This window comes from Lissotriton vulgaris, chromosome 3_1, assembly GCF_964263255.1.
Source record: "Lissotriton vulgaris chromosome 3_1, aLisVul1.2, whole genome shotgun sequence".
NCBI lineage: Eukaryota > Metazoa > Chordata > Amphibia > Caudata > Salamandridae > Lissotriton > Lissotriton vulgaris.
Genome location: NC_141689.1, coordinates 211808775 through 211827921, shown reverse-complemented (window position 1 = coordinate 211827921; position 19147 = coordinate 211808775).

Genomic DNA, 19147 nt, shown 5'->3' with positions numbered 1-19147 from the left:
TCCGTCCTGTTCTAGGTAAATATAATTGTGTGGGTGTTCGTCTATTCTAAATCTCTTCTCTTCTATTTTCCAAATAAAGCAATCTTGCCGATGTTATTTCCTGTCTTCATATAAAAGTTGCCTTCATGCAAAGTATTTACTAGCATGTTCCATATTTTTTCCCTTACCTTTAGTCAAACTTTCTAAATCTGTTTCCTATGCAGTATGTTCCATTATTTCCCCTCCTTTAGAGAATAAGTACCTGTTGATATAGAAACCCTTAGTAGTGACGTAATTCCTTAGACCTATAGCATATTAGAAGTCACCTTAATTAGTATGTTCCCTTTCTTTACCCGCTTTTAGTAACATTGAGTAGTCTATAGTACCCAAGTGTATTCCCTATTTCAAACCTTAGAATCCTGAGAATCTCAAATGTTACTTGTTTTGATTCATAGCTATACCTTGCTTCTGATTCTAATTATCGATAGTCTGATCTGTGTAAATCTCAGTCTCATGGCATATGAAGATTAACTTTGATAACTAGATAAAGATTTCAAAACTTCCTGTGTTTGTGGTTATTGAAAAGTATACATCGTTATTCAAATGTACAAGTTATTTGTTTAGAATTATCTGTTTACCCCTGCTAGCTCCTGATCTGTCGTGATCATAGGTGCCTGTGATGAGGATTGGTAAGTCGGGTACACAAAATAAATAGAAGGGAAACTCGAATTGCTGAATAGCAGCGTGTAGGTTACCTGATTCATAAAAATAGTAAACACGTTATGGGCCCAAGTGTTTATGCTTTGGTAAAATAAAGAGTCGGGTGACCTGCGCGCGCTATCAGTAATATTCTGGTTAGCAGAGGAATGGTTAGGACTAGTTAAGACAGGCAGATAAGATGTTTTGTGGATAAACCGTGAATCTATAACATGTGCTGCTAAAAAATTGTATTGCTGCTAAAAATATTTTTTTGCTAAAACCGATCGGAAATATTGCTTTGAAAAATTTTATAAAATGTTTTGAAATTATATTATATGAAATGCTGCTATAGTAAGTGTTTATTAACAAATGGTTAGTGATTGTTATATGTTGTCTGGAAATTCCCCAGGGATAGAATAGCGGGTGGTGAGTAGAATCCACTCCGCGGAGAGGTCAGTGGCTCGAGGAAGATTAGTGCATGGTTAGGCAGAACTGGAAGCACTAATTAGCGTTTTCTGTATGACTAATTGAATAAATGATAGTAACGAGATCGCTAATGAAACTTCAGTTGTGATATAACCTAGTAAGGGTCACACATGGAAGGAGTATTAGGTTCATCGGAGCTTAAGTGATAGCAAAGGAGTTCGCTAGTGAAACTTTGGACTTAGTATATATCCCAGAAAGCGGGGATGAGTCAAAAGAAGTAGCGGGTTCTCTAATGCTTGTGTGAAGGGTAGGCAGAAGGGTCTATCCGTAGTGTATGAAAAGTAGCCGAAAGAGGTTTGCTTGCAGTGAAACAAATCTTACTTTTAGGCACTCGAGTACAGTGGCGAATGTTATACGTTGTAAACTAAATAGAGTACTTGCACTTTAAGAAAAATTCAAAGTTTCCGTTACCTTGTGAAGGAGGGAGTCGGTTGTGAAGCTGCGCTGACGTCACTCCGTGCCGCGCTGGTATTGGTTGAAACCGCGGGCGTGTAACGAAGCTAGTATTGTAAAGGAGGGGTGAGTGCCGGAGCGTGAGACCGCGTCTCGCAAAAAAGGCCGCGCACCCATTGGTTAAAATTGTTTGCAATCACAGTGCTGATTGGTTGGTGTAGTTGGTAAAAGACGCACTGGTATTGGAAGAGGATTTATAAACAAAAGACGTAGTTAACCACAGAACTTTTGGTTACGCAGTCTATGTGGTATCCTGAATTCTTACCTGATCCACAACATTTATGGTTTCGCAAGGATCAGATGCTAAGAGGCAGACCTTACAATATGTACGGAAGCAAGAGAAAAATGTCATTTGCTGATAAGATCAAGAATTACTTTAAGAAAGACAAGCCCATTAGAACTAGAGAAGGTGTGATTATTCCACCACCAAATACTCCCGCATCATTTATGATGTTTGACAAAGGGTATCATACCTGCGTATGGTTGGAGAACTGGGTAAAGTATACCGAAGATGACGGAATCCTAGCGTTTCCTCTCGATGGTACCTTTAATAGTAGAATCCTGTTTAACTTGAGGACCCGAATGAATGACCTACACCCCAGACCCAGATTAACTCAATATGAGGCTTTAGAGGAATGGGAGATTGAGGCTCTAGAGCGTGACAGACCCCGAATGGATAAGGGAATAAGTAAATGGTATCCAAAATTGCAGCGAGAAACCAAGGAGAAAAAGATGAAACAATGGAGACAGAATATGATGGTCGAGGGACTATTTCCAGTATTTGGGATAAATGAGCCCAAGGGAGGGAAAAGCACAGAGAAAACCCGACACCTAATGACTATGGGTGATTCGGAAGATGAATATTTGGAGGATTTGTTTATGAAAAATCCACCGCCATATGATGAGGAATCCAGGTCTTTTAGCTCGAAAAATCCATTCTTTAGACCTCCGAGAAGGAGAAGTGCTAGTGAAACAGATACAGCAGGTATAGGCAATAGGCAAACTGGTGGAGACGGATTTTGTAGACCTGACCCTACTGTCCCAAATTATAGACCATTCGGAGAAGATAGATCCTGTGGGATGGCCCCAACTGCCCCGAGTCTGTATCCTCCTTTAGTTCCACAAGTATTACATGATGCATCAGTTGACAGGGATTTACATGAAAGAGAAAAGGAAGCCTTGATAAAACAGCGGAATGAACTCATTCAGACCATAGCTCAGATAAATCCCAGCCCAGAAGCCCTGACAATTCCAGTAACTATTGGTCCCGTTGTTCCTCTTTATGGGGATAGACAGGCTAGTCCAAAAACACCAATCATTAGCCCACCTGTAGCCCAGCCCAGAAAAGAGCCTCTCATAGTTGATGATCAGGCAAGTGAATGCGAATCTGTAATCTTCCTGATGGATCTGCCCATAAGGGAGCCAGAAAGTAGTATACCACGGACACGAACTCCGACCAGGGCCAAGGAAGTCCTGATAGAAACCGCTTCAGGGACCCGGAGTGCCACAGTAGTGACTCCGGAGGAACTAGATCGTTGGACCCAAGAATTAGAAAAGGAAACTCCCCAGCCCAAACCTTTAGATATTTACAAACTAAGAATAGAAATGGAGAAACTAATAGCCGGAAATGTGGGATTAGACAGATTGAACACTCTTAGTGAGGAGGAGTTACTGTTTATAAGCAAGAGCCTTACCCGAAACACCAGAGTGTTCCATGAGAAACTAATGGACACTGCGGCTAATATGGGAATAGATGTTAGCAAATCCCAAGTCTTGCAAAAGCCATACAGAACCGAATTTTCAGACAAGGACCTGGAGAACATGAATGTGTCAGGAAAAAAGGTACAGATAAAGGAATTGTTGAATTTGCTGCAGAAATGGGGAGATCTAGACAAATGGAAAGCCAGGTGGGCAAAGAAAAAGGAAGATAGTAAGGCCAGACCAAAGACTTCTGATTATGTCCTAAAGGAAGTCGACAAGGCAGAAAATTTGTATCCCATGAGAGAAGTACCAGGTGGGAAATATGTACATGTTCCATGGTCCCGACAGGATATTGTGTCATTCACCAATGATTTCCCTAAATTACGAGAGAAGCCTGTAGAGTGGTATAGGCAGGTCGAGAGATTCGTTAAGGTCCAAAAGTGTCTCCTGAAGGACCTGGATGGGTTCTGCAACATTGTTGTTCCTGTAGATTTATGGACAGAATGCAAAATTGCAGTTGATTGGCCTAGTGAAGAGTATGAGAGAGACTCCAGAACCGGAGCTCCGTTGCCGGAGGTGATGAGAAAATATGACAAAGTAATACAATACTTAAAAGAGAAAGTGCCAGCAAAGGAAACTGATTGGACCCGTATAGATAGAACTACCCAAAATCGTGATGAAACTCCTACTATGAACGACTGCTACAGGTATTCAAAACCTACAGTGGAATCGATAACATTGAAATGAAGGATATGACTCATTTCATTTACCGATTCGTGTTGGGGTTGAGACCTGAAATCTCACAGTGGATTAGGGATAATAAAATCTGTTGGCAGGGAAAACCCATAGATGAAGTCCTGAAGTACGCAAAATACTGCAAGGATGAGATGGAGAACAAAAGAAAAGCCCTAAAGGAGAAGGTCATGTGGGCACAAGTAAAACTGGCTGAACAGCAAGAAGAACAGTTAAGTAAAGTGAATAATAATACCCCGAACACAAACTGTGGGGGAGGAGGGAAGCCCCGAGAAAAAATGAGTCGAGAGGAGGCCAAGAAGAAGTTCCCCTGTCACGGGTGCGGTCAGATAGGGCACTGGAGAGACAAATGTCCAATGATACAGCATGGTAACGCGCAAAACAATGATTTAAATCCACAGGTGCACAAAGAGGGGCCACGAAAGACCCAACAGCAGGTAAAACAGAACCAGTTGATTCGTGCACCTAGACCTAACTATAAGAATCAAGCTCAGCAGAATGAGGGGGTCGAGGTATGGGAAGGAAGAGATGATAGAAATGCACCAACCTCGCAATTCCTGTTGAATGATACATTCCTCTGTGATGAACCTTACTGACGGGGCCTGAGAGGGGAGGACGAGGAGTGCGTACTTGGCGCCTCCTTACCGGTAGACCAGACAGGGCCATACATTGAAGGAAAGGTTGAAGAAAATGACGTCACCTTTCTGTTGGACACTGGTGCTACCCGTTCTATTGTGAGAACAGCAGACGTTCCAAACCTACCCCTCTCGGGAGAAGCCATCCAAGTAGTGGGCGTGTCCAATCAAATAATCAGTACTCCAGTAACTGAACCAATGGAGATTTCCATAGGGAATTTTAAAGAAATGCACAGATTTGTCGTCTGTGATTCCAGTCCTGTAAACTTATTAGGACGTGATTTGTTGTGCAAAATGAACTGTACCATCTTTTGCACACCAAAAGGCGTTGAAATTCAGACCCCCGATGAAGATGGACTTTACAAATTAATGTTACTAAAAAAAAACCTGATTCAGAAATTAAGAGATTAACCATACAAGACTTACCTGAAGAGCTCCAACAGACAGTAATACCAGAGGTGTGGGATTTCACCGGAAAAGATGTAAGATTAATGGCAAATGTAGATCCGATTCAAATAGCCATAAAACCAAATGCAGTTTACCCAAATACCAAGCAGTATAAAATGAACGCAGAAGTGAAAGCAGGAGTTGCCATTGAAATAAAAAGATTGCTAGAAGCAAACATCATACAAGAAGTGATGAGCAGTCCTTGTAATTTGCCCATAATTGGAATCAAAAAGCCTAGTGGGAAGTACAGGGTAGTGCAGGACCTGCGCAAGGTAAACACGATTGTTGTTCCTTGTTGCCCGATCGTGCCAAACCCTGCAGTGATATTGTACCAAATTCCATGGAATGATGGATGGTTTACCGTTATTGACTTGTGTCACGCATTCTTTTCCATCCCATTGCATCCAGACAGCAAATGTCTTTTCACATTTGAATTTGACAGTCATGTCTACGTCTGGAATCGTGTCCCTCAGGGGTACCCCGAGAGTCCTTCGATTTTCAATCAGATTTTAAAAAGATGCCTTGAAACTTTAGTCTTGCCTAGAGAATCGGTCTTGGTCCAATACATAGACGACCTCTTAGTGGCGTCTAAAAATCGGAACGACTGTGTTACTGATACCATTGCATTGTTGAATCACTTAGGTAAAGGAGGACATAAAGTATCACCAGACAAATTACAGTTCTGTAAAAATTCAGTGAAATATCTGGGGCACCAGATAGAGAAAGGCATCCGGAAAGTTACTTCAGAAAGAATTAGGATTATACAAGACATGGAATTGCCACATACTCAGAAAGAAGTCAGAATGTTCCTGGGAGTACTAGGATACTGTAGACAGTGGATTGTGGGATTTGCAGTTCTGGCAAAACCATTAATAAAAATGACCAAGAAAGGAGCTAAGGATCCAGTTGAATGGGATGATGAAAGCATGACATCCTGTATAAAATTACGAAACTGTCTGTGTTCAGCTCCTGCATTAGGAATGCCTGACTATTCAAAAGACGTTGCCTTGTTTTGTGACACACGAGACAATTGTGCACTCTCAGTCCTGACTCAAATCCATGGTCTAACTAGACGTCCGGTGGCATATTTTTCTGCCACCTTGAATCCGGTGGCTGCTGGATTGCCTGGATGACTGAAAGCAGTAGCTGCAGCCTACACGAGTCTTGAACAAAGCGAATCCATTGTCATGGGACATCCGGTAACTGTGTATGTCCCACACACTGTTGTGATCCTATTGTCTCGAACCAAAACCCAGTAACTCACACCTAGTCGGCTGACTAAGTATGAAAGAATTCTGGTGGGTGCAGCAAATGTAATGATTGCCTGATGTAACATACTGAATCCAGCTACCGTATTACCTAATACACAGGGTGCCGAGGTTGAGGGAGAGATCGAGCATAATTGCATTGATCTGACGGAATTGAGCACCAAGCCCCGCCCAGACATAAAAGAAACAGCCTTGCCAATAGAAGACTTTGAATATTTTGTAGATGGGTCATGTTTAAGACATGAGGATGGAGGTCTAAGTGCTGCCTATGCTGTAGTTACCCTAGAAAAAACAATAGAAGCCTCCTGCCTATCTGGAGTAAAATCTGCACAAATAGCCGAATTGGTTGCATTGACAAGAGCTTGTAAAATTGCGAAAAATAAGATAGTAACCATATACATGGATAGCCAGTATGGTTACGGGGTTGTGCATGACTTCGGCCAATTATGGCTGCAAAGAGAATTCATGACTTCCTCAGGTACCCCTATCAGAAATGGAAAAGTGGTTCAGAACCTACTGGAAGCAATTCAGTTACCAAAGGAATTGGCAGTGGTCAAATGTGCTGCTCACGAATCTGGCAATGACGATGTGACAGCTGGCAACAGATATGCAAACCAAATGCCCAATATTGTTCAAGACATAAAATGTCATTGAATATCAAATTGGGGAGAGTCGAAAACAGCTGCCAACCTATGGTGTTTTTAGGATGTATCAACTTGGGAGGAACTGAAAGGGTTACAACAGGCTGCAGAACCAGAAGAGAAGGAAAGATGGGAGAAAGATGATTGTCAACCCCGGAGTAGAGATAGTGTTGTTGTCCATGTTGATGGTTTGCCTGTGTTACCAGATAGCATGATTGCTCCAATGGCCCGATTAATACATGGAGACTCACACATAGCGAGAGATGCGATGGTCCGTGTTTTCAAACAAATGTGGTACAATTCGAAGTTCAGAAACATTGCAGAGGCACTTTGCCAGAGGTGCTTAACTTGTCAACAGTTTAATCCTGGGAAGAAGACAGTAGTGTTACCAAGTACAATTGGAAAGGCAGAGGGTCCTTTTATCAGACTACAGGTTGACTTTATTCAGTTACCCATGTGCAAGGGATATAGGTACGTATTGGTCATAGTCTGCCTATTTTCAAGATGGGTGGAAGCCTACCCAGTAAAGAAAAATGATGCTATTACTGTAGCCAAATTGTTACTAAGGGAACTGATACCTAGGTTCGGTTTCCCAGTCACAGTTGAATCGGACAGAGGTGGGCATTTTGCCAACAACATATTGACACAGCTCTATGAAGCGTTCAAAATTACTCAAAAACTGCATTGTGCATATCATCCAGAGGCTTCTGGAGTAGTCGAACAGGTGAATGGCACTATAAAGTCGAGATTGGGAAAAATGTGTAACTCGACTGGATTGAATTGGATAGACGCTTTACCCCTTGTCCTGATGGGACTGAGAAAATTACAAAAAACGATTTGATGGACAGAATGTAGATCAATGTCTTACATTCACCCCAGTACAAGGATCTGGGCCTAAATCCATCATTTTTTGCACTCCACACCACCCTGGGTCAGATAATGGCTTTATGCAAATCAGCTCTGACCCTGTGCCCCATGGGAACAGTCCAGTCCGAACTACAACAGCCATATCTTTCCCAGACCGGAATCAAGCATCCGAGGACCGGACCGGTTTCGAGGTAACACCTCTCATCAGCCCGGCTAGCTTGACTCCAGTGGTGTGGAGGCTCTGGGACCCAGGTCTGAGCTACCCCAGTACACTCAGGGAGAAAATTACAAAAAACAATTTGATGGACAGAATGTAGATCAATGTCTTACATTCACCCCAGTACAAGGATCTGGGCCTAAATCCATCATTTGTTGCACTCCACACCACCCTGGGTCGGATAATGGCTTTATGCAAATCAGCTCTGACCCTGTGCCCCATGGGAACAGTCCAGTCCGAACTACAACAGCCATATCTTTCCCAGACCGGAATCAAGCATCCGAGGACCGGACCGGTTTCGAGGTAACACCTCTCATTAGCCCGGCTAGCTTGACTCCAGTGGTGTGGAGGCTCTGGGACCCACGTCTGAGCTACCCCAGTACACTCAGGGAGAAAATTACAAAAAACAATTTGATGGACAGAATGTAGATCAATGTCTTACATTCACCCCAGTACAAGGATCTGGGCCTAAATCCATCATTTTTGCACTCCACACCACCCTGGGTCAGATAATGGCTTTATGCAAATCAGCTCTGACCCTGTGCCCCATGGGGACAGTCCAGTCCGAACTACAACAGCCATATCTTTCCCAGACCGGAATCAAGCATCCGAGGACCGGACCGGTTTCGAGGTAACACCTCTCATCAGCCCGGCTAGCTTGACTCCAGTGGTGTGGAGGCTCTGGGACCCACGTCTGAGCTACCCCAGTACACTCAGGGAGAAAATTACAAAAAACAATTTGATGGACAGAATGTAGATCAATGTCTTACATTCACCCCAGTACAAGGATCTGGGCCTAAATCCATCATTTTTTGCACTCCACACCACCCTGGGTCAGATAATGGCTTTATGCAAATCAGCTCTGACCCTGTGCCCCATGGGAACAGTCCAGTCCGAACTACAACAGCCATATCTTTCCCAGACCGGAATCAAGCATCCGAGGACCGGACCGGTTTCGATGGATTTGGGCCCAGATCTTTTGACTGGGGTGAATGTGTGACATTGATCCACATTCGGTCCATCACCTGTTTTGTTTGCAATACCGCCATAAGTGCGCTGGGGATGCTCAGACGTGGGTCCCAGGCACTCCACACCACTGGAGTCAAGCTAGCCGGGCTGATGAGAGGTGTCACCTCGAAACCGATCCGGTCCTGGGATGCTTGATTCCGTTCTGGGAAGGACATGGCTTTTGTAGTTCGGACTGGACTGTTCCCATGGGGCACAGGGTCAGAGCTGATTTGCATATCGCCATTGTCTAACCCAGGGTGGTGTGGAGTGCAAAAAAACGATGGATTTGGGCCCAGATCTTTTGACTGGGGTGAATGTGTGACATTGATCCACATTCGGTCCATCACCTGTTTTGTTTGCAATACCGCCATAAGTGCGCTGGGGATGCTCAGACGTGGGTCCCAGGCACTCCACACCACTGGAGTCAAGCTAGCCGGGCTGATGAGAGGTGTCACCTCGAAACCGGTCCGGTCCTCGGATGCTTGATTCCGTTCTGGGAAGGACATGGCTTTTGTAGTTCGTACTGGACTGTTCCCATGGGGCACAGGGTCAGAGCTGATTTGCATATCACCATTGTCTAACCCAGGGTGGTGTGGAGTGCAAAAAAACGATGGATTTGGGCCCAGATCTTTTGACTGGGGTGAATGTGTGACATTGATCCACATTCGGTCCATCACCTGTTTTGTTTGCAATACCGCCATAAGTGCGCTGGGGATGCTCAGACGTGGGTCCCAGGCACTCCACACCACTGGAGTCAAGCTAGCCGGGCTGATGAGAGGTGTCACCTCGAACCCGGTCCGGTCCTCGGATGCTTGATTCCGTTCTGGGAAGGACATGGCTTTTGTAGTTCGGACTGGACTGTTCCCATGGGGCACAGGGTCAGAGCTGATTTGCATATCGCCATTGTCTAACCCAGGGTGGTGTGGAGTGCAAAAAAACGATGGATTTGGGCCCAGATCTTTTGACTGGGGTGAATGTGTGACATTGATCCACATTCGGTCCATCACCTGTTTTGTTTGCAATACCGCCATAAGTGCGCTGGGGATGCTCAGACGTGGGTCCCAGGCACTCCACACCACTGGAGTCAAGCTAGCCGGGCTGATGAGAGGTGTCACCTCGAAAGCGGTCCGGTCCTCGGATGCTTGATTCCGTTCTGGGAAGGACATGGCTTTTGTAGTTCGGACTGGACTGTTCCCATGGGGCACAGGGTCAGAGCTGATTTGCATATCGCCATTGTCTAACCCAGGGTGGTGTGGAGTGCAAAAAAACGATGGATTTGGGCCCAGATCTTTTGACTGGGGTGAATGTGTGACATTGATCCACATTCGGTCCATCACCTGTTTTGTTTGCAATACCGCCATAAGTGCGCTGGGGATGCTCAGACGTGGGTCCCAGGCACTCCACACCACTGGAGTCAAGCTAGCCGGGCTGATGAGAGGTGTCACCTCGAAACCGGTCCGGTCCTCGGATGCTTGATTCCGTTCTGGGAAGGACATGGCTTTTGTAGTTCGGACTGGACTGTTCCCATGGGGCACAGGGTCAGAGCTGATTTGCATATCGCCATTGTCTAACCCAGGGTGGTGTGGAGTGCAAAAAAACGATGGATTTGGGCCCAGATCTTTTGACTGGGGTGAATGTGTGACATTGATCCACATTCGGTCCATCACCTGTTTTGTTTGCAATACCGCCATAAGTGCGCTGGGGATGCTCAGACGTGGGTCCCAGGCACTCCACACCACTGGAGTCAAGCTAGCCGGGCTGATGAGAGGTGTCACCTCGAATCCGGTCCGGTCCTCGGATGCTTGATTCCGTTCTGGGAAGGACATGGCTTTTGTAGTTCGGACTGGACTGTTCCCATGGGGCACAGGGTCAGAGCTGATTTGCATATCGCCATTGTCTAACCCAGGGGGGTGTGGAGTGCAAAAAATTGATGGATTTGGGCCCAGATCTTTTGACTGGGGTGAATGTGTGACATTGATCCACATTCGGTCCATCACCTGTTTTGTTTGCAATACCGCCATAAGTGCGCTGGGGATGCTCAGACGTGGGTCCCAGGCACTCCACACCACTGGAGTCAAGCTAGCCGGGCTGATGAGAGGTGTCACCTCGAAACCGGTCCGGTCCTCGGATGCTTGATTCCGTTCTGGGAAGGACATGGCTTTTGTAGTTCGGACTGGACTGTTCCCATGGGGCACAGGGTCAGAGCTGATTTGCATATCGCCATTGTCTAACCCAGGGTGGTGTGGAGTGCAAAAAAACGATGGATTTGGGCCCAGATCTTTTGACTGGGGTGAATGTGTGACATTGATCCACATTCGGTCCATCACCTGTTTTGTTTGCAATACCGCCATAAGTGCGCTGGGGATGCTCAGACGTGGGTCCTAGGCACTCCACACCACTGGAGTCAAGCTAGCCGGGCTGATGAGAGGTGTCACCTCGAAACCGGTCCGGTCCTCGGATGCTTGATTCCGTTCTGGGAAGGACATGGCTTTTGTAGTTCGGACTGGACTGTTCCCATGGGGCACAGGGTCAGAGCTGATTTGCATATCGCCATTTTCTAACCCAGGGTGGTGTGGAGTGCAAAAAAACGATGGATTTGGGCCCAGATCTTTTGACTGGGGTGAATGTGTGACATTGATCCACATTCGGTCCATCACCTGTTTTGTTTGCAATACCGCCATAAGTGCGCTGGGGATGCTCAGACGTGGGTCCCAGGCACTCCACACCACTGGAGTCAAGCTAGCCGGGCTGATGAGAGGTGTCACCTCGAAACCGGTCCGGTCCTCGGATGCTTGATTCCGTTCTGGGAAGGACATGGCTTTTGTAGTTCGGACTGGACTGTTCCCATGGGGCACAGGGTCAGAGCTGATTTGCATATCGCCATTGTCTAACCCAGGGTGGTGTGGAGTGCAAAAAAACGATGGATTTGGGCCCAGATCTTTTGACTGGGGTGAATGTGTGACATTGATCCACATTCGGTCCATCACCTGTTTTGTTTGCTGATGGGACTGAGAAGCATCCCAGATCGAAAGACAGGCCTGAGCCCCCATGAGATACTAATGGGAAGAGTGATGCGGCAGGCATGGGTACCAGGACACAAACAGCCACATCCTATTCCAGCACGCAGCATCAGGGGTCCTGCCCCCTTTCAGTGAGCTAGAAGATCCTGCAACAGCCTCCCCCCGGTGGAGGACATGGATCGAACACCTCGACAACTACTTTGTCGCGACCAGGGAAAGAGACGAGGAGGTAAAGAGATCCCTGCTACTAAACTATGCCGGAGATGACATTTTCAAACTTTTCAACCACCTGCCCAACACAGGGGTTGCGAATGACTACAATGCAGCAGTGACAGCCTTAAACGGCCATTTTGACCCGCAACTATATCTGGATTTCAAAGTGTTCAAACCCGCCAGAGGGAAGGGGAATCCATGGACTCATTCTACGCACGCCTCCGGGAGCTGGCCAGCACGTGTACCGATGAAGACCAGCCAAAAGAAATCAGGAGACAACTAATCCAGGGGTGCTGCAACAACACCCTAAGAGGGCTCATACTGTGCAAACCAAGAATTTCACTGGAGGACATACTAATACTAGCCAGATCACACGACCTGTCGCAGCTAGGGCAAATGAAATGGATCAAACCCTCATCAAGCCCCATGCAAAGCCAGTCTCCATCAAGACAGAGCGAGCCAATGCAGTAATGACCAAGCCCAGAGGAGACATGACGGAGGACCTAAAGGAGATGCCTCCAGATCAAGATGCGGGTACTGTGGCCATGAGCCGCATGCGGCTAAAGACTATCCCACCCAAGTGAAAACCTGCACCATACAAAATCATACAAAATCACTTCCCATCTGTCTGTAGGAGGCAGAGTAGAAACCGAGAAGTCCGAGGGCAAAAGCCCCCAACGCCAGCCGTTCGACAGTTGTCGGTAACAGATACCGCGCCACCTGATCACGCACAGGGAAGACCCGTGAAACACCTGCCAACCGTTGAGGACTCCTCAGAGGACAACGACGAAGAAGTATACATCGTCTTCTTTGCAACGGAGCTCAAGCAACGTCGCCGACCACAGCCCACATGCATAGTGGAGGTTGTGGTAACCGAGGTGAAAGCGGTTATCGACACATAAGTGATGGTGAACGTCATGGGCCTACAACAATACCGAAGCCTACGCCCTCGCCCTCCTGTAGTACCATCCATCCAAAACAAGGATCTATACATATGGGGCAGACACGCCCCTTCCACTGAAAGGAAAGATCTCATTGCCTATCAAGGCAGACGATCTTGAGGTGATGGGCACAATCCACTTCATCGACAGGGAAGCGGGAACCCTCCTGAGCAGCCACACTGCCCAAGATCTGAAGCTAATCGCTTTCGCGAGACGAATCCAGGTGTACCAGGTTGAAGAGCTCCTCGGGCAGTTCCCTGAGCTATTCAAAGGCCTTGGGTGCATCAAATGTGCCCCCATCAAGCTACACATTGACAAGACAGTCACCCCCTTTGCCCTACGACACAGTTCCTTTTCACATGCAACCGCTCGTGGAGGAGGAACTGGAAGCCTTGAAAAAAGTGAAAACGTGATTGGACTAACGCCATGGGTATCCCCGATGGTCATCGCGGAAAAACCCAAGCAGCCAGGAGCCATACGCCTGTGTATCGATATGCGGCTACCCAATAAAATAATTAAAAGAGAACACCACATAACACCAACAATGGATGCCATCATTGCAGATGTCAACGTATCCAAGTGGATTTCCAAAAATCGACTTGAACGCAGGGTATCACCAACTACCCCGGTCAGAGGAGAGTAGATTCATCACCACTTTCAGCACCCACCTTGGGCTCAGGAGGTACAAAACGTTTGAACTTCGGGATATCCTCGGCAGCCGAGGTTTTCCAAAACACAATACGGGAGCTACTGTCAGGGTTGCCAGGAGTATTGAACGTGAGCGATGATATCCTCATTCACTCCGCAACAGCCGCGGACCACCACAAACACCTCCGTGACACACTAAAACACCTCAGCGAACATGGAGCCACCCTACATAAGGACAAGTGCCAGTTCTTCCAGCCGTCCCTCAAGTTTTTCGGCTACGCATTCAACCAGGAAGGCATACAGGAAGACCCGAGGAAATCGCAAGCCATCAAGGACGCCCCTGCACCGACGACACCGATGGAAGTACGGAGTTTCCTGGGAATGGCCACATACTGTGGGCGGTTTATATCAAGGCTGGCCACCCGGAGAGAGCCGCTGCGGGCACCCACGAAAGCCAATGCAACCTGGCACTGGGGCCCAAAGGAGGAAGAAGCCTTCCAAGGAATAAAAGATGCCCTCCCAGGGGAAGCCATGCTTGCATACTTTGATCCCGCGAATCGAACAGAAGTGCTGGTCGATGCAAGCCCAGTAGGACTCGGTGCAGTGTTGTCCCAGGAGCGGGAGCCAGGCCACTGGGCCGCCCTGGTGTTTGCCAGTAAGTCGCTCACCTCCACAGAAGCAAGGTATGCCCAGATCGAGCGCGAAACACTCACCATCAAGTGGGCCTGTAGTCATTTCCATCTGTACCTCCACGGACAGCCATTCACAATGGTCACCGACCATCAGCCTATGGTCCCCCTCTTCAAAGGAACAGCACTGCATCCACTGCCACGTATCGAACGCTGGGCCGTCCAGCTAAAACCGTATGAGATGGAGGTGGTGTACCGCCCAAGGTCCAAGAACCCGGCAGATTTTCTGTCAAGACACCCAATTCAGTTCGAGAAATGGGAAGAAGATGAAGACGTCGAAGAATATACCCACCTGGTAGCTCTGGCATCATGCCCCCAGAGCACGTCTCTAGAGGAGGTACGAGAGGCGGCTGCCACGGATGCCGTCTATGCCAAGACACTAGCTGCCGTGCAACAAGGTTCGTGGACAGACTACCTCCGCCAGTGCAAATCGTGGACCCCGGAAGATCGCGAGACCCGAACAAAAATGTGCCGGGTCTGTCATGAACTGAGAGTCAACAGCAGTGGCATCCTGCTGAGAGGACCCCGGCTAGTGATCCCACAAAGCCTCAATCACGGGCCCATCCAACTAACCCATGGAGGACACCAGGGAATAAACAAGATGATGGTTCCCAGAACTTGAAGACATGGTAGAAGAATATGTTCGACGATGCTCACTGTGCCAATTGACAAGGGGCCCAGAGAAACCTCTCCCAATTATCACTGAAGAAGCCTGCACCGTCCCATGGTCCAAAGTAAGTGTGGATTTTGGAAGCTTCCCAGGAGGAAAACACACCCTTCACATCGACAGCTTTCGGACCAGTATTAGAAAAAATATTCGCCATGTTTGGTTTCCATCAAGAAGTACTCAGTGACAATGGTCACCCGTTCCAAAGGGCCGAGTTTGACACATTCCTCCAACAGCGAGGCATATTGCATCGCTGCATCATTCCACAATGGCCCCAAGCTAAGGGGGACATCGAACGCTTCATGCGAACTCTGAAAAAGATGTTCTGCACACCACGCACCGCGCACACTCCCCGTGAGTGAGCCCAGGCTGCCCCCGATCCCGCCGAGTGCCGCCGCTGCCCGCAGCTGTGCTCCTGGTCCTGACCACTGGTGTGGTATTTGCCTCTGTAGCGCAGCATTGTATTTCCCCTGTTGACTTGTTGTATTTTCCTCTGTTGCCCTTATTGTGCCCAGCCCCTGTCCTATGTTAATTTGGGTTTGTTTCCTCTGTTTACCGTCCAGTTGTGCCCAGCCCCTGTCCTCTGTTAAATTTAGTTTCGTTTTTCTCTGTTTACCCTCTTGTTGTGCCCCCGCCGCGTTTCCCGCCATCTCCCTGCTCCCTGCCGCTGCTCCATTGCGGCCCGCCCCCTTCCCTCTCTGGGTACCTTCCTATTCGCCGCCCCGCTCCCGCCTCCCAGCTGCTCCTCCCTCCCACTTGGCCATTTATGGCGGAGTGCACGCGGTGGTGAGCAGTGACCTCTGACCCTCTGGGCCGGTCACACCACGCACCGCGCACACTCCCCGTGAGTGAGCCCAGGCTGCCCCCGATCCCGCCGAGTGCCGCCGCTGCCCGCAGCTGTGCTCCTGGTCCTGACCACTGGTGTGGTATTTGCCTCTGTAGCACAGCGTTGTTTTTCCCCTGTTGACTTGTTGTATTTTCCTCTGTTGCCCTTATTGTGCCCAGCCCCTGTCCTATGTTAATTTGGGTTAGTTTCCTCTGTTTACCGTCCTGTTGTGCCCAGCCCCTGTCCTCTGTTAAATTTAGTTTCGTTTTTCTCTGTTTACCCTCTTGTTGTGCCCCCGCCGCGTTTCCCGCCATCTCCCCGCTCCCCGCCGCTGCTCCCCTGTGGCCCCGCACCCTACCCTCTCTGGGTCCCTTCCCATTCGCCGCCCCGCTCCCGCCTCCCAGCTGCTCCTCCCTCCCACTTTGCCATTTATGGCGGAGTGCACGCGTACGCGCAGTGGGCATGCCGATTGTGCGCCGAAGGCAAGCCCGTCTGCGCCCGTCCGCGCCTGGACCGCGCCCAGCGCCAGACCCCCTGGCCCCCGCAGATGCCTTCCCACCCGCCGGACCTACGACGCCGCTTCCCTCAACGCACTCAACACCGGCCGGATCCCCGGATGCTACCAAGCCACCCCGAGTCACACCCACGGACCCTTCAGCTGCCATTCCTGCAACTTCTCCTGCATCCGGACCTGCACCGCACCTGCACGCGCCAAGCAGAGCACTAGCAGCAACCACCTGAAGTGCATCCTGCTCAACACTCGCTCCGTCCACAGACACGCCGTGGAACTCTGGAACCTGCTCAACACCACAGCTCCAGACGTCGCCTTCCTCACGGAAACCTGGATGAACGCCTCCTCAGCGCCAGACATCGCCATCGCCATCCCGGACGGATACAAGATCACCCGAAGAGATCGCGTCAATCAGGCTGGAGGAGGCATCGCCATCGGCCACAAGAACACCATCCGCATCACGACCGACTCCGACGACACCCTCACAGCCGCCGAACACCTGCACTTCCAGATCCACACCGACCCCAAGACCACCCTCAGAGGCACCCTCATCTACAGACCCCCGGGACCACGCACACAATTCAGAGAAGACATCGCCGACTTCATCAGCCCGCACGCCCTCCCCTCCGCAGACTACATCCTCCTCGGGTACCTCAACTTCCACCTGGAGAACAACAACGACCGCAACACCACCACCCTGCTGGACAACCTCGCCAACCTCGGACTCAAGCAACTGGTGACCACCCCCACCCACTAAGCCGGCCACACGCTTGACCCCGTCTTCTCCTCCAGCAAGGACATCTCCTTCAGCCACGCCACCGGACTCCACTGGACGGACCACAGCTGCGTCCACTTCAGCTTCAGAAGGACCACGCTCCACCACCACCAGCAACAGGCCCCCCGCAGAAGCTGGAACAAGATCACAGCCGACCAGCTAGCCGCATCGCTGAGCCAGAACCCTCCCGCCGGCTCAGCAAACCCAAACCAAGCCGCCAACAACCTAACGAGGTGGATCAGCAACTGCGCAGACGACCTCGCCCCACTGAAGACCCCTCCCAGCAGACCCAGCAGCAAGAAAGCACCCTGGTTCACCTACGAACTCAAAAACTCCAAGAAGAACTGCCGAGCCCTCGAGAAAACCTGGCGCAGAGACCCGACACCAGACAACATGACCACCCTCAAGCTCGCCACTCGAAAACACCACCAACTGATCCACGCCACCAAGAAAACCGCATTCAAGGAACGACTTGACAACAACGCCCACAACAGCAAGGAACTCTTCAACATCGTCAAAGAGCTCTCCAATCCCAGCGCCGGAAACAACGACATCACCCCATCGCAAGACCTCTGCAACTTGCTCGCCTCGTTCTTCCACAGCAAGATCGCAGAAATACACAACAGCTTCAGCACACAACCGACGCATCCTACGACCACACCAACGCCCCCCACCACCACCCTCCGCACCTGGAACCCGATCAACACCGAAGACACCATCCGCACGATGAACTCCATCCACTCCGGATCACCAACCGACCCCTGCCCCCACTACATCTTCAACAATGCCGACTCCGTCATCGCACCCCACCTACGGGACATCATCAACGCCTCCTTCGACACCGCAACCTTCCCTGAGAGCTGGAAGCACGCCGAACTCAGCGCCCTACTGAAGAAACCATCAGCAGACCCCACCGACCTCAAAAACTACCGCCCCATATCGCTCTTCCCGTTCCCTGCCAAAGTCATCGAGAAGACCGTCAACAGACAGCTGGCTGCCTTCCTCGAGACGAATGGATCCCTCGACCACTCGCAGTCCGGTTTACGGGCCAACCACAGTACCGAGACCGCCCTCATCGCAGCCACCGACGACATCCGAATCCTGCTCGACAACGGGAAAACAGCAGCCCTCATCCTCCTGGACCTCTCTGCGGCGTTCAACACGGTCTGCCACCGCACCCTAGTGCAGCGCCTCAACAACATCGGAATCCAGGAGAAGGCACTGGAATGGATCATCTCCTGCCTCACCGGAAGGACACAGAGAGTCCGCATCCCCCGTTCAGATCAGAAGCCACCGAAGTCATCTGCGGCGTGCCACAAGGATCATCACTCAGCCCCACGCTGTTCAACATCTACATGAGCTTCCTCACAGCCATCGCACGCCAACATAACCTCAACATCATCTCCTACGCCAACGACACCAAGCTGATCCTCTCCCTCACCAACAACCCCGCCACCGCCAGAACCAACCTACACAAAGGGATGAAAGACGTAGCCGAGTGGATGATGAACAGCCGCCTGAAACTGAACTCAGATAAGACAGAAGTCCTCATCCTGGGATCTACATCCTCCGGATGGGAGGACTCCTGGTGGCCACCTGCCCTGGGCAGTGCACCCAAACCTACAGACCACGCACGCAACTTGGGCTTCATCCTGGACTCCTCCCTCTCCATGACCAGACAAGTCAACGCCGTCTCCTCGTCA